Source organism: Triticum urartu, chromosome 3A (assembly GCF_056163025.1).
Source record: "Triticum urartu cultivar PI428250 chromosome 3A, HENAU_Tu73, whole genome shotgun sequence".
Lineage (NCBI taxonomy): Eukaryota > Viridiplantae > Streptophyta > Magnoliopsida > Poales > Poaceae > Triticum > Triticum urartu.
Window position 1 is genome coordinate 242,500,688 of NC_141875.1, and position 13,264 is coordinate 242,513,951.

General features: G+C 51.0%; 1 pseudogene; it reads left to right on the forward strand.

The window, feature by feature from the left end:
- Positions 1–316: 316 nt before the first annotated feature.
- On the forward strand, positions 317–908 carry LOC147979342 (uncharacterized; annotated as a pseudogene).
- The last annotated feature ends 12,356 nt before the right edge of the window (positions 909–13,264 follow it).

Sequence of the window (13,264 nt, forward strand, 5' to 3'; positions counted from 1 at the left end):
ATTTGACCCTGTCAAGCCTCATGACAAGGGAAGTCCATTTGCTTGCCCAAACCTACATCAAACACCTTCTGGCAAAAACTTAAAATGCATGTTTTGGCCATTTCCACTAATCTCCATGAGCTGAACTTCTTCCCACGGCCTCACCTGCTCCTCCTATACGTCCTGCATGCTTTGCTGCCCAACGAGAAATGATTAAGGGGGGTAGAGACCCATTTTTGTTCCCTAGACAGTAGTTTTCCTTCTCTCTCTCAACCCCACCGCTCCTCTAGTGGCTTCCCAGGGCATCCAATGCCACTTTCAAATTGTTTACTCCCCCATGCAGCTGCCAGACACAAGTGGACGTGCGGGTGAGCGTGAAAAGACGTGGACGCCGGCTATTTGCATGCTCTGGAGTGCAGGGCAGAGCAGGCGACCGTTGATGCCGCGTCCCCCGACCACCTCGAGCCTCCCCCTTGCGCTAGTCGAGGTGCCTCGACGTCCGAAACACGCCACCGCGCTGGCCCCCTCCTTTCACTCTTAGTCCTGCCCGTGCCACGCGTGCCTAGAGCCGCCTGAGCCTGCCAATGTGCGTGCGAGCTCGTGGCTCCACCCAGAGCTCGCCCTGCTTCCTCTCTCTCTTCCCGATGACCTACTGCACCCCCACGACCACCGCAGACAACCCCTCGCTCGCTACCCTTGCCGCCCGAGCCGTTTCCATGTCCACCCGTGCGCCCACGGTGAGCCATCGGTCGGCTACTTAAGGCCACCCCCTCGCCCCCTCTCTACTCCTTTGGCCCTCTCTCCCTCCCGTGCATTCCCTGGACGAACCCACTCCCCTCCTCCGCGCCCTCCGTCGCTCCCCATGGCCGGAGCCGAGCCGTCGGACTCTGCCTAAATTTGCACCCACCGCTCCTCCTCCACCCCTCTAGGACGCACTAGAGCACCTCCACCATCACAGCGAGCCCCTGCCGTGCTTCTCCCTCTCCTCCCCGTGGTCGTGCCATCGAGTTCCATCGTCACCATCAGCCTCGTCCGCCGCGGCTGACGCCCTGCTAAACCTAGTGCCCCTGAGCGACCGTGCCACCCACGGTTGGGGGCGGCTGGGTCCCCTGAGCACTCCGGTGTGCGGAGCGTCGCCGGAGACGCCCTGTAGCACCGGCGGCCGACGTCGAACGGCTCCTCTGTCTCCCATCACGCCCACGCGGGAGGTTGAGGACTAACCTGTAGGAGGGACCCGCTCGTCAGTGGCCCAGCGACCGGGCCACGCTGGCCAGTGTAGGCGGGTTCGCCCTCTCCCGTTTCCCCGCAGCGAAGTCGCACTCCTCCTGGGAGCCTTCGACGTCGCCTTGTCATCCTCGTGGCCGAGCCGCTGGGCCGGCCCAGTGCGCTGTGGCGCTATGCTACACCCAGCGAGCAGTATAGGTATAAACCCCCTTCCTTTGTCTTCTTCTTTTTCCAGAAACTTGTAAAATCTCCCAAATATTCAAATTAACTCCAAATTTGATGATTCAAATTTCTAGCGGATCCATAAATCCTGATCTATCACATGGGGCTATTTGCACATTTTTCCAGAAACTTTATCTTCAGAAATATTTATTAAAACCCGATTTTTCATTTCTGTGAAGAACTTCAGAAAATCACAGAGAGCTCAAATTTGATCTAAATGCCATGATTCAAATTTGCAGATATATCTAAGTTCATAACTTAGGTTATGAACATTTTTATTAATACTTTCTGTGCCCTACAAAATAATGAGCCATTTCTTCATGTTTGTCAACTTTGCAAATCCATAGAATATTCATTTTGACTCCAAATCCAGTGAAACCAAATCCTAGATGCTTCTAAAATTATCCTTTGTTAAATGGGTGCCTCTGCTCATTTTTCAAAAATATATTTCCGTACACTTCTTGCAAATCCATAAATCCATTGATTCTATCATATTGAAATGTTCAGAAATATCCACTGATCCAATCCCAATGAAACCAATTTGGTCATTCCTCATATGACCAAAGGTGTCCTAGAAAAGTGCAATTAATATTTTTAGAGCACTTTTATTTTCTGCATTATTGTGTTGCTTACTATGATTGTTTCCGACATGAGTTCACAAAGTAGACGAAATACTCGGAGATGAACCAGAAGACTTGAAGTCTCTGATGAACCAGGCAAGCAGCCCTTTGACCATGTTGAACCCTTTTATATCATGAGAACATTTTCACTGTTTCATCGAGTGCATGATGGTTCTTGAATGGCAACCTTGCTGGGCTTGCCTCTATTGCATACCCGTTGATACTTGCATTGTTCATGACTCTATCCTTGTTTAGAGTTGTGCTAATGGATTGTAGAAATATGCTATAGTAGTTGGCTACGCAAAAAGGTGTCGGGGTTATGCATGGAAAGAAACAAGTGTGGATGACATACTTGCATATAGCCCAGTGAGTGCTACTAATGCCCCTGGGAGATGATGATGAATTAGGTCACTACTTGGTGGAGAGGTAGTGTACCGAGGCTTGATGAAAGTGTTGTTTACAAAAACGGATTAGATTTAAGATTTGTCGACTGTCCCAACCTTACATGTGCAACCACTCTACCCTTATATGGAAAAGGGCATTATTGATTACCTAGGCCGATACTAGCTTGGAGCCCGCATTACTACTGACGAGAGAGTTGTTGTTGCAGTCTCTCGGGACGGGGTCGTGCCTGGTAGGGCGGCCAAGAACATTTTTATGGGGCACCGGACACACCGTTGGTACCCCGTGCCAGTGGTATGTGACAAATATGGGAGCGAGGCTCCACAATGTTAGGTTGTGAAATGTTGGGCACGGGGGTTACTACCAATCGAGTGGTCTCTATGTTAGTGTCATCTAGGGAAAGATAGTAATCGGGTGCTTACCCCGGGTACTTGAGGTACCGCGGGTCGTGGATGACACAAAAGTTCCCCGAATCTTGTGGGTAAAGTGTGAAACCTCTGCAGAGTGTACGGTCAAGGACAATTGGGTGGTGCTTCTCAGACTATGTCCATAAGTTTCTGGAAAACAACACGGTTTGGTAAATCTATTGACATGATTCGTCAGAAAGTCACGGAGAGCTTGAGCATGAGTTGTTCATTAGTCTGTCTCGATGTTGATGTCTATAACCCCCTGATACTTGTTGCAGACAAATTCATGTCCTTGGTAAATGATGTTCATACTTGCGTGAGAAAAACTAGCTTTCCGCAAAAATGCCAAATTAGTAGTAGAGCCTTGCATAATTATTATGTTATCACCCTTGGGTTGCTTGCGAGTACATTCAAAGTAATCATTGGATTGCCACTGGTTATTTTATTGGCCAGGCATGAAAGAACATGATATGATGAAGAATACTTCGGTGACGAACATGTGAGCTAGGACGCTTCCCAGTCAGAATGCCTGTAGGGTTAAGGCAGATGGCATGCGTCCAAGTTATCGACGAAGATTTCCGCTACGAAGTTATGCTCAAGATTCGACCATGACGGTCATAATTTATGCAAGACGGTATGTATGGATGTAAGACTCTTGTTATTCAGCTTATGTGTGTTCAGTGAGCATTGATCTTTGGGATCACTGTACACGTGCATTCGTGATCACGACTTATGAGTCGGGGTCCCCACAAGCAGTCGCACCTGGCCCGGGGACTTCAGAACCTAGCCCGGGGGCTGCAGCTGTCGGCCCCGGGACTTCATCGACACAGCAAGCGGCATCCGACTCTAACCCGCCGCCTCCTAGCCCAATCGCCCTCCTGCAAGTTGCAGTTCTGGCAGTGGAAGAAATAGAAGCACCTTGATTGGCGCAGCCCATCCTTAACTTTCTGGTGAACAAAGAGCTGCCGACTGATGAGATCTCAGCCCGACAAGTGCAACGTCGGCCAGCAACATACACCATTATCAACAGAGAACTTGTGAGGCATAGTGTCACTGGTGTGTACCAGCGCTGCATGGTACCGGATAAAGGCAAGCAATCCTGAAAGATATCCACCAATGCGAGTGCGGCCACCACGCGGCTTCTAGATCACTCGTGGCCAAAGCTTTCCGCCACGGTTTCTTCTAGCCGACTGCCTTGGAGGATGCCAAGGATCTAATCAAGTATTGCAAGGGGTGTCAGAAGTTTAGCTCGCAGCAACATCAACCGGCTTCTGCACTCAAGACCATTCCCTTAGCATGGCCTTTTGCCGTCTGGGGCTTGGATATGGTGGGACCATTCAAGATGGCACACGACGGCATGACCCATCTGCTTGTCGTCATGGACAATTTCACCAAGTGGATAGAAGCATAGCCAATCAAGAAGTTGAATGGTTTGACTGTCGTGACTTTCATTGTAGATATCACCACTCGGTATGGAGTTCCGCACAGCATCATCACAGATAATGGCACAAATTTTGCCAAAGGAGCCTTTGCCCGTTTCTGCGCGACGCAGGGCATCCGACTGGAACAAGCTTCCATTCCCCATCCGTAGTCAAACAGCCAAGTTGAGCGGGCAAACGGCCTCATCCTTTCCGGCATCAAGCAAGTCAACCGGCTTCACACCTTTCTTCCTCGTCTACGGTGCCGAGGCCGTCATCCCAACTAACATTGAGTTTGACTAACCTCACGTCACCATGTACACTGAGGCGGATGCAAAAGAAGCGCGAGAAGACGGTGTCGATCTGCTGGAGGAGGGCCTGCTGTTAGCACTCAGCCGGTCTGCCATCTAGCAGCAGAGTCTTCGCCGCTACTACAATCAGAAGGTCAATCCAAGGTCTTTGCAGGAGGGAGACCTTGTGCTTCGGCTGATCTAGCGAACATCCGGCCAGCGCAAGCTCTCGGCACCTTGGGAAGGCACATTCATCGTTAGCAACGTTTTGGGCAACGACTCCTACTACCTGATCAATGCTCAGAAGCCCTGAGCACACAAGAGAGACGACTCCGGCAAAGATTCAGAGCGGCCGTAGAATATAAAGCTCCTTCGATGATTTTACAGTTGATGCAGTATGTACCACACTATCTTTTGTATTAAGTACGAAGACTCCGGGTCCCCCGGGAAGTGCTCAAGGGCTACCCTCTTTTCTATATGATAAGTATTATGCCTATTAATGTGTTATTTCATTATTCCGCCTCGCACTGGGTTCGACCAATCGACCCGGGGGCTCGCCGCCTTGTACTATGTGATGCTTCCTGCAGTCGGACAAGTAGTGTGTTGGCTCCTAAGCCTTCTCCTGCCAGAAGCCGCAGCTCGCGTAGCAACTGTCCGGGGGGCGGATTTACAGGCAGGAAAGGGTGTCCACATGAAAAATGGCTAAGGACCCTAAGCACGCACATAGTTCAGGCCGGCTTCCCGCCTCATCGACCGGCTGCTGAAACAGCCGGCTGGCCAGCCTCTACTTAACTTGCTAACGCTCTAGTCGGCTAAGTACTTCTCTTCCCGAAAGCAGCTAAGTACTTGACCAAGTCACAGTCCGCAGAGTGGCTGTTTGGCTGGCAGGACGGCAGCCAAGGGAGGGCGGCAAAAGAAAAAGGCCAAGGAGCAGAAAGCAAGAAAAGTCAGAACTCGGCAAAAGCACAACTTCCGCGAAAGCATATTTACATATCAAAAGGCCCTTGGCCAGCATTCAACAGAGTTTGAAATACACCTCGTGGGTGGAATTGTGCAAATTTAACAAAGTTTATCGAGACTGATAAAACAGGGAAAATAAAGATAAATCGGCGGCCTAGGGAGCTGCAGAGGTGTCCGACTAGTTGGCGGAGTCGGTGGTGCCGGTTGGTGGAGTGGACGGCTGGTCAGTCTGCACTTGGTCGCCTCCAGCAACAGTCGGTGCACTCGAGCGCGGCTCGTTGTTCAAGGAACGATCAAGCTGGGGCTGGCCTTCCGCTCCGACCTCTGGCGCATCTTCTTCTCCTTCCTCATCCTCCTCCTCTTCTCCCTCATCGCTGGAGTCGATCATCTCGGCCAAGTCTTCATCATCCTCCGGGTTCAGCCCGAACCACTCCGGTGGCGCCTCGGCACCATTCTCAACCATCTCAGGAACTAAAAGGCTGGTGTCGGTGTACTCGGCGATCGCCGCAGCCCATCTAAAAAGGTCGCGCTCCACCGCCACTAGCTCCTCTTGGGCCTCCTGCCGAAACGTGGTCAACTGGGCTAGATTTAGCCCAGGATAGCACGACAAACTCCAAGGCCCGGCGCGCTCCAGCCCGGGCCGAGGAACCCTTCCAAGCCTTGAGACGGCCGGCCGCCACCTCCAGCTAGTCGGCAGTCCGACTGGGAGTACGTGGAGCCGACATGTCTGGCCAAAGGCCAGAGATTTCCTGGGCCCCAACACGCTGAAGACGGCGGAGCATCCGATGAGCCGGCCGGCGGCGGGGTTGGATGCTGAGAAGTTGTTCGCTAAGAGTCCGAGGGCGTCGGCAGCGATCTGCACGCCTTCCGCCCTCCGTTCCTCACGATAATCCTTGATAGCCTCGTTGGAGGCGTCGGAATGGCCAGGAAAGAAGTCTGCTCAGGAAGAAAGCAAAAAGATCAGTAGTCAGAAGTAAGACGCTGGAAGCCGGCTTGATCGACAACTGGCAACGCAAAGAAAGAAAAAGAAGAAAGCATACCATCAACCATGTCTTCAATCCTGCCGAAGCCGGACTTCAGTAGCGCCTCCTTGTCGGTCCAGGTGGAGCGTTCGGTCTCGAACTTGGTGAGCAGATTGGACTCCTTCATCTCTGCCTCCTTCCGGGCCTTCTGGAGAATCTCCGCCAGTTGCGTGGGCAGTCAGTCGCGCTCCTGGGCCAGCTCGTTGCACTCTGCCTCCTTGGCATGCAACGCAGTGTTGGCTTCACCCAGCTGCCGCGGCAAGGCGGCATTGTCCTCTACAAGAGCGGAGAAAGAAAAAGATGCCAATGACCAACAAAGAAGAAGTATAGTTGGTGGGGAGATCCGGCCCGACTGCTCAGAAGTCGGCCCGAATCTCGAGGACTATAGCAAGTGGGTGCGCTATTGCGCCTCCACAGAGAAAGAAAACAGGGACCTACTCTGGCTTTCTGCCAAGTCGGTGGTCCATCGGTCCAGATCTCGGACGTTGGAGTTGAAGTTGATCGCGCAAAGATTATGATAGTCCTACAATGAAGATAGAAGAAAAAGTTAGCACTCGGAGCTCGACAAGTAATGTTTCGGGCCGCCTGCTCAGCAGCCGGCCCGAAACTCGGGGACCCAGTGGGTGCACTGGCGCGCCCCCCACAAAGAAGTACAAGAATCAAAGACGAAGAAGTAAGAAATGTACCCGAATGGCCGCTCGCGAATCCAGGAACGCCCTATTGCACTGCTGAAGAGCGGTGGCCTCAGCTCGGAGTTTGGCCTGGACGTCTAGAATCGCTTGATTTAAAGCAACCGTTCCGCCTCCACGCACCCATTCAGCGGGAGCCGCGTTGGTTGCTTCGGCATCCGGGGCTGACGAGCTCGCAGCACCGGCTTCCAGCGGTCGTGGTGCCGAAGTCGCCTTCATGCCTCGGCGGTGCGATGGTGTGCGGACCTCAGGAGTCGGGCCTGCCACCATCTCTTTTCCGGCCAGTGGCACCAGTGGGGCCGCCAGCTGTTTGTCCCGCGCTCCCCTAGACGGGGGTGGCGGAGGCACAACTACCGTCGGCATGGCAACATCGCCGACTCCCCTCTCCATGAGCGGATGTTCGTCGTCGGCTCCCCCAGTTGGCGCCGTGAACTCTGGTGGTGGCGGCGCGGAGTTCAGGGGAACAACGAATATCGGCGCCTGATGGTGCGTGGCTTCTTCAGCCAGCTTCTTCGCCACGGCATCGGCCTCAGCCTCCGCCAACTTCTTCAACGCGGCGGCCTCCGCCTTGTCCGCCTCCGCCCTCTCCCTATGGGCGGCTTCCTTCTCCTCGTGCACCTCCCGCGCGTTTCATTTCTGCTCCTCCCGGAGGTCGGCCGCAGGGTCGATTCGCCGGGTGGTGGCAGAAGTCTCTGCTGACCCAATGATGGAGGCGGCGACCGACTTCTCGAGAGAGAGCAGAGCCCTAAGCCAAGAAAATAAAGCAGAACAGCTCAGATAGAATCGACAAGAAAGGAAGGCACAAGGAAAAGACACTTATGTAGACACCATAGGAGGCACTTTCGGAAGCTTCTGAAATTTGGTCGCCTTCACGGCGTCTCCTTCCGCTTGGTCGCAGCGGTCAGGTTCTTGGTTTTCTTCGGCGCGCTACCAAACAGGGCGGCGCCTTGTTTGCGCTTGCGCGTGCCGCCTTGAGCAGCCGGCTCGGCGTAAGGGCCCACGTCCGCCTTTCCGGCACCACACGCATTTCACGGCTCATCCTCGTCTTCATCGTCGTCAGGCCAGGTCTCGGATGTCGCATTGTCTTCGGAGGCGCCCGCTTCGTCGCCGCCGTCTATGGCGTCGTTCTCCAGGGCGGCCGCCCCCAAGTTGGGGTCGTTCGCATCACTCACCGCCCGGTCCGGCAGGTAGTCTCCACCCAGACCCACGATGGCGGCCGTTGCCGGAGACAAGAAGATCTGTGTTCAGAGGACTGACTATTCAAGACGGCAAAACCAAAACCAAGGCGAATACTAAAAACGAAAGAGTTGAAGAACTAACAGCAGGCAGTGGGTTGGCCCGGGAGTATGGCCGCGTGCCGAACCACCAAGACCCTTCCGATAGCTTGAGGTCGGAGATCTCGTTCACCATGCGGGCGACCTCGGCAGTTAGCATGTCCCTCGTGCATGTCCGGCTCGGGTCCCAGTGCCCGCTCATCCGACAGATCAGATGAGGGCGGCCTTGGAGCGGGAGAACCCGGCGCTCGACGAATGCGACTAGCAGGTCGGACGCATTGAGGCCTGCCGCGTTCGTCAGCACCCGGAGCCGGTTCATGGCGGCTGTGGCGTCAGCTGACAAGGGCTTTGGCTTGTAGCCCCAGTTGGCCCGAGCTTCGGACGGGGGACGGCTTCGAGGGCAGTAAGTTGATGAAGTCGAGGGCTGGGTCGATGTTCTCCATGTAGAATTACGATTTCTGCCACAATTTGACCGACTTTGACAGCTTGATGGCGGGGAAGGCATTCTTCATAGATGGGCGGCGCACCGCGATGAATGCGCCGCACTAGGCCGCCTTCTCCCTGGCGGAGGTGCCCAGTTTGATGTGAAAGAATGCTCCCCACAGCTCGATGGTGGGGAGGATGCCAAGATAGCCCTCGCACATCGTGACGAAGGTGGAGAGCAACGTCACGGTGTTGGGCGTTAGGTGATGCGGCTAAAGGTGGAAGAAGTTGAGGAAGGAACGGATGAATCCTCTCGCCGGCAGGCCGATGCCGCGAAGGAAGTGCGAGCGGAAGAAAACCCGCTCGCCTCCTTGCGGCAACGACGAGATATCCGCCTCCGGCGGCACGCGCACCTTGACATAGCCCGTGCCGGGCAGCCGCCGTGTGGCGTGAAGAAAGGCAAGGTGGTCGTCGATCACTACTGAGCCATCCCAGTCCCCTCCCTTCTCGCGCGTCATGGAGTCCGAGCACGATGGGGAAATGGTGCGGTGGCGGAGGCAAGGACCGCGGAGGAGCAAGAGGCTTGATGCGGAGGAGGCTGATGGCAACGAGCTGCAGCAGTGCTTCGGCGGGGCTCAGAAGTGGGGCAGCAGCGAGAGGCGGAGAAGGTCAGAAATGGCAAAGGGGAGGAGGGCGCGCGTGCTCCGCCGCTCACCCTTCCCCCCTACTTATAGCCCCTGGGCTGCGAAGCCGAGGGGGCGGGGGGTGGGATCGTGGGATTAACTGCGCCCACGCCACCACGTCCCCACAATTATTGCGCGAGTTACTGCGTGCAGTAACTCCGCATGGAATCACAACGGTCTGTCTCGGCCGCAGCAGATCTGCCCACGCGCCGAGGCCCGGTTGTGGCGGGCCCAGCTTGCTGTCACGTCCCATCGCGTGTGTGGGCTGGCAGGCTGGCCCGGCTAGCTGGCGCCGCGTGGCATGCTCGCAACGGGCGGCGGGCTGGAGGCTTAGAAGGCATGCCACCTAATTCCCGCCTTGGCATTTCAAAATCACCAGAAAAATCCGCCTGGTCATGGCCGACTCCCAGCGGGCGGCATACCAGAAGATGGATAAAGCATTCAGAAAGAGCACTTGGAGAAGGAAACTGCTGAGGCACTTTGACTTATCAGCCACGACGCCTCACCAACTTCGGGGACTACTGTCGGAGTAATGGACCACGGGTAGCTGATACGTCTCCAATGTATCTATAATTTTTTATTGTTCCATGCTATATTATATTATGTTTTGGACATTATTGGGCTTTATTATACACTTTTATATTATTTTTGGGACTAACCTATTAACCGATGGCCCAACCCAGAATTGCTGTTTTTTTGCCTATTTTTGGGTTTCGCAGAAAAAGAATATCAAATGGAGTCCAAACGGAATGAAACCTTCGGGAACATGATTTTCGGAACAAACATGATCCTGAGAACTTGGACCCTACGTCAAGACATCAACCAGGAGGCCACGAGGTAGGGAGGCGTGCCTACCCCCCTAGGCACGCCCTCCACCCTCATGGGCCCCCTGTTGTTCCACCGACGTACTCCTTCCTCCTATATATACCTATGTACCCCCAAACTACCAGGTACGGAGCCAAAACCCTAATTCCACCGCTGGAACTTTCTGTATCCACGAGGTCCCATTTTGGGGCCTTTTCCGGAGCTCCGCTGGAGGGGTCATCGATCAGGGAGTGCTTCTACATCAACACCATAGCCCTTCCGATGAAGTGTGAGTAGTTTACCTCAGACCTTCGGGTCCATAGTTATTAGCTAGATGGCTTCTTCTCTCTTTTTGGGTCTCCATACAAAGTTCTCCCCTCTCTTGTGGAGATCTATTCGATGTAATCTTCTTTTGCGGTGTGTTTGTTGAGACCGATGAATTGTGGGTTTATGATAAAGTTTATCTATGAACAATATTTGAATCTTCTCTGAATTCTTTTATGTATGATTGGTTATCTTCGCAAGTCTCTTCGAATTGTCAGTTTGGTTTGGCCTACTAGATTGATCTTTCTTGCAATGGGAGAAGTGCTTAGCTTTGTGTCCAATCTTGTGGTGTCCTTTCACAGTGACAGTAGGGGCAGCAAGGCACGTATTGTATTGTTTCCATCGAGGATAACAAGATGGGGTTTATATCCTATTGCATGAGTTTATCCCTCTACATCATGTCATCTTGCTTAAAGTGTTACTCTATTCTCTTGAACTTAATACTCTAGATGCATGTTGGATAGCGGCCGATGTGTGGAGTAATAGTAGTAGATGCAGGCAGGAGTCGGTCTACTTGTCTCAGACGTGATGCCTATATACATGATCATACCTAGGTATTCTCATAACTATGCTCAATTTTTTCAATTGCTCAACAGTAATTTGTTTACCCACCGTGAATACTTATGCTCTTGAGAGAAGCCACTAGTGAAACCTATGGCCCCCGGGTCTATCTTCCATCATATTAATCTTCCAATACTTAGTTATTTCCTTTGCCATTTATTTTACTTTGCATCTTTTATTTCTCTTTATCATAAAAATACCAAAAATATTATCTTATCATATCTATCAGATCTCACTCTCGTAAGTGACCGTGTAGGGATTGACAACCCCTTATTGCGTTGGTTGCGAGGATTTATTTGTTTGTGTAGGTGCGAGGGACTCGTGCGTGGCCTCCTATTGGATTTATACCTTGGTTCTCAAAAATTGAGGGAAATACTTACGCTACTTTGATGCATCACCCTTTCCTCTTCAAGGGAAAACCAAAGCAAATGCTCAAGAGGTAGCAAGAAGGATTTCTGGCGCCGTTGCCAGGGAGTTTCGCGCAAAAGTCAACACCAAGTACCCATCACAAACCCTTATCTCCCGCATTACATTATTTTCCATTTGCCTCTCGTTTTCCTCTCCCCCACTTCACCCTTGTCATTTTATTCGCCCTCTCTCTCCATCCTCCCTCTCTTTCTCTATTTGCATCTTTTTGCCCGTTTCTTGTTTGCTTGTGTGTTGGATTGCTTGCTTGTCATGATGGCTTTACCTATATTTGGTGATCTTCACCTTAAAAGGTTAGAAGAGATCGAAAGCAACGTCAGGAGTTTTATGGTGTTACAATTTGAGCATAATAGTTTCTTTAGAAATGAGCTTAAAGAACAAAAAAGTTTTATGGGTTATATGAATAAAGAGCTCGATGATATGTCTAAAGAATTTGATGGTTTGAAATCTTAGATTTCTCATCTTGAGAAGTTAATAGATGAAGTTTCGGATAAGTAAGCCACCTTAGTTAATAATATGGCTGCTAAGCCGGATTTTTTTTGGAAGATATAGATGAAAATCTAAATGTTATTGATGTGTCCCCTATTAAATCTTTGTTCTTTAATATGAATCTTGATAATGATGGGACTGAATATGATCCACCTTTACCTAGACGGCGTTCCAAAAATTCGGAGTCTTTAGATCTTGATGCTAAAATTGTTAAAAGTGTGATTAAAGAAGTCAAAACTTTAAATATTAATGAACCCACTATTTTGGATTTCAAGGAATTTAATTATGATAATTGCTCTTTGATAGATTTTATTTCCTTGTTGCAATCCGTGCTATATTCTCCTCATGCTTATAGTCAAAATAAAGTTTTTACTGAACATATCGTTGATGCTTTGATGCAATCTTATGAAGAAAAACTTGAGTTGGAAGTTTCTATCCGTAGAAAACTTTATGAAGAGTGGGAACCTACTATTAAATATTAGAATTAAAGATCATGAATGCTATGCTTTGTGTGATTTGGGTGCTAGTGTTTCTATGATTCCAAAGACTTTGTGTGATTTGCTAGGCTTCCGTGAATTTGATGATTGCTATTTAAACTTGCACCTTGCGGATTCCACCATTAAGAAACCTATGGGAAGAATTAATGATGTACTTATTGTTGCAAATAGGAACTATGTGCCCGTAGATTTTATTGTTCTTGATATCGATTGCAATCCTTCATGTCCTATTATTCTTGGTAGACCTTTCCTTAGAACGATCGGTGCAATTATTGATATGAAGGAAGGAAATATTAGATTCCAATTTCCATTAAGGAAAGGCATGGAATACTTTCCTATAAAGAAAATAAAATTACCATATGAATCTATCATGAGAGCCACTTATGGATTGCCTACCAAAGATGGCAATACCTAGATCTATCCTTGCTTTTTATGCCTAGCTAGGGGCGTTAAACGATAGCGCTTGTTGGGAGGCAACCCAATTTTATTTTTATTCCTTGCCTTTTGCTCACGTTTATTAATAAATAATTTATCTAGCCTCTGTTTTGGT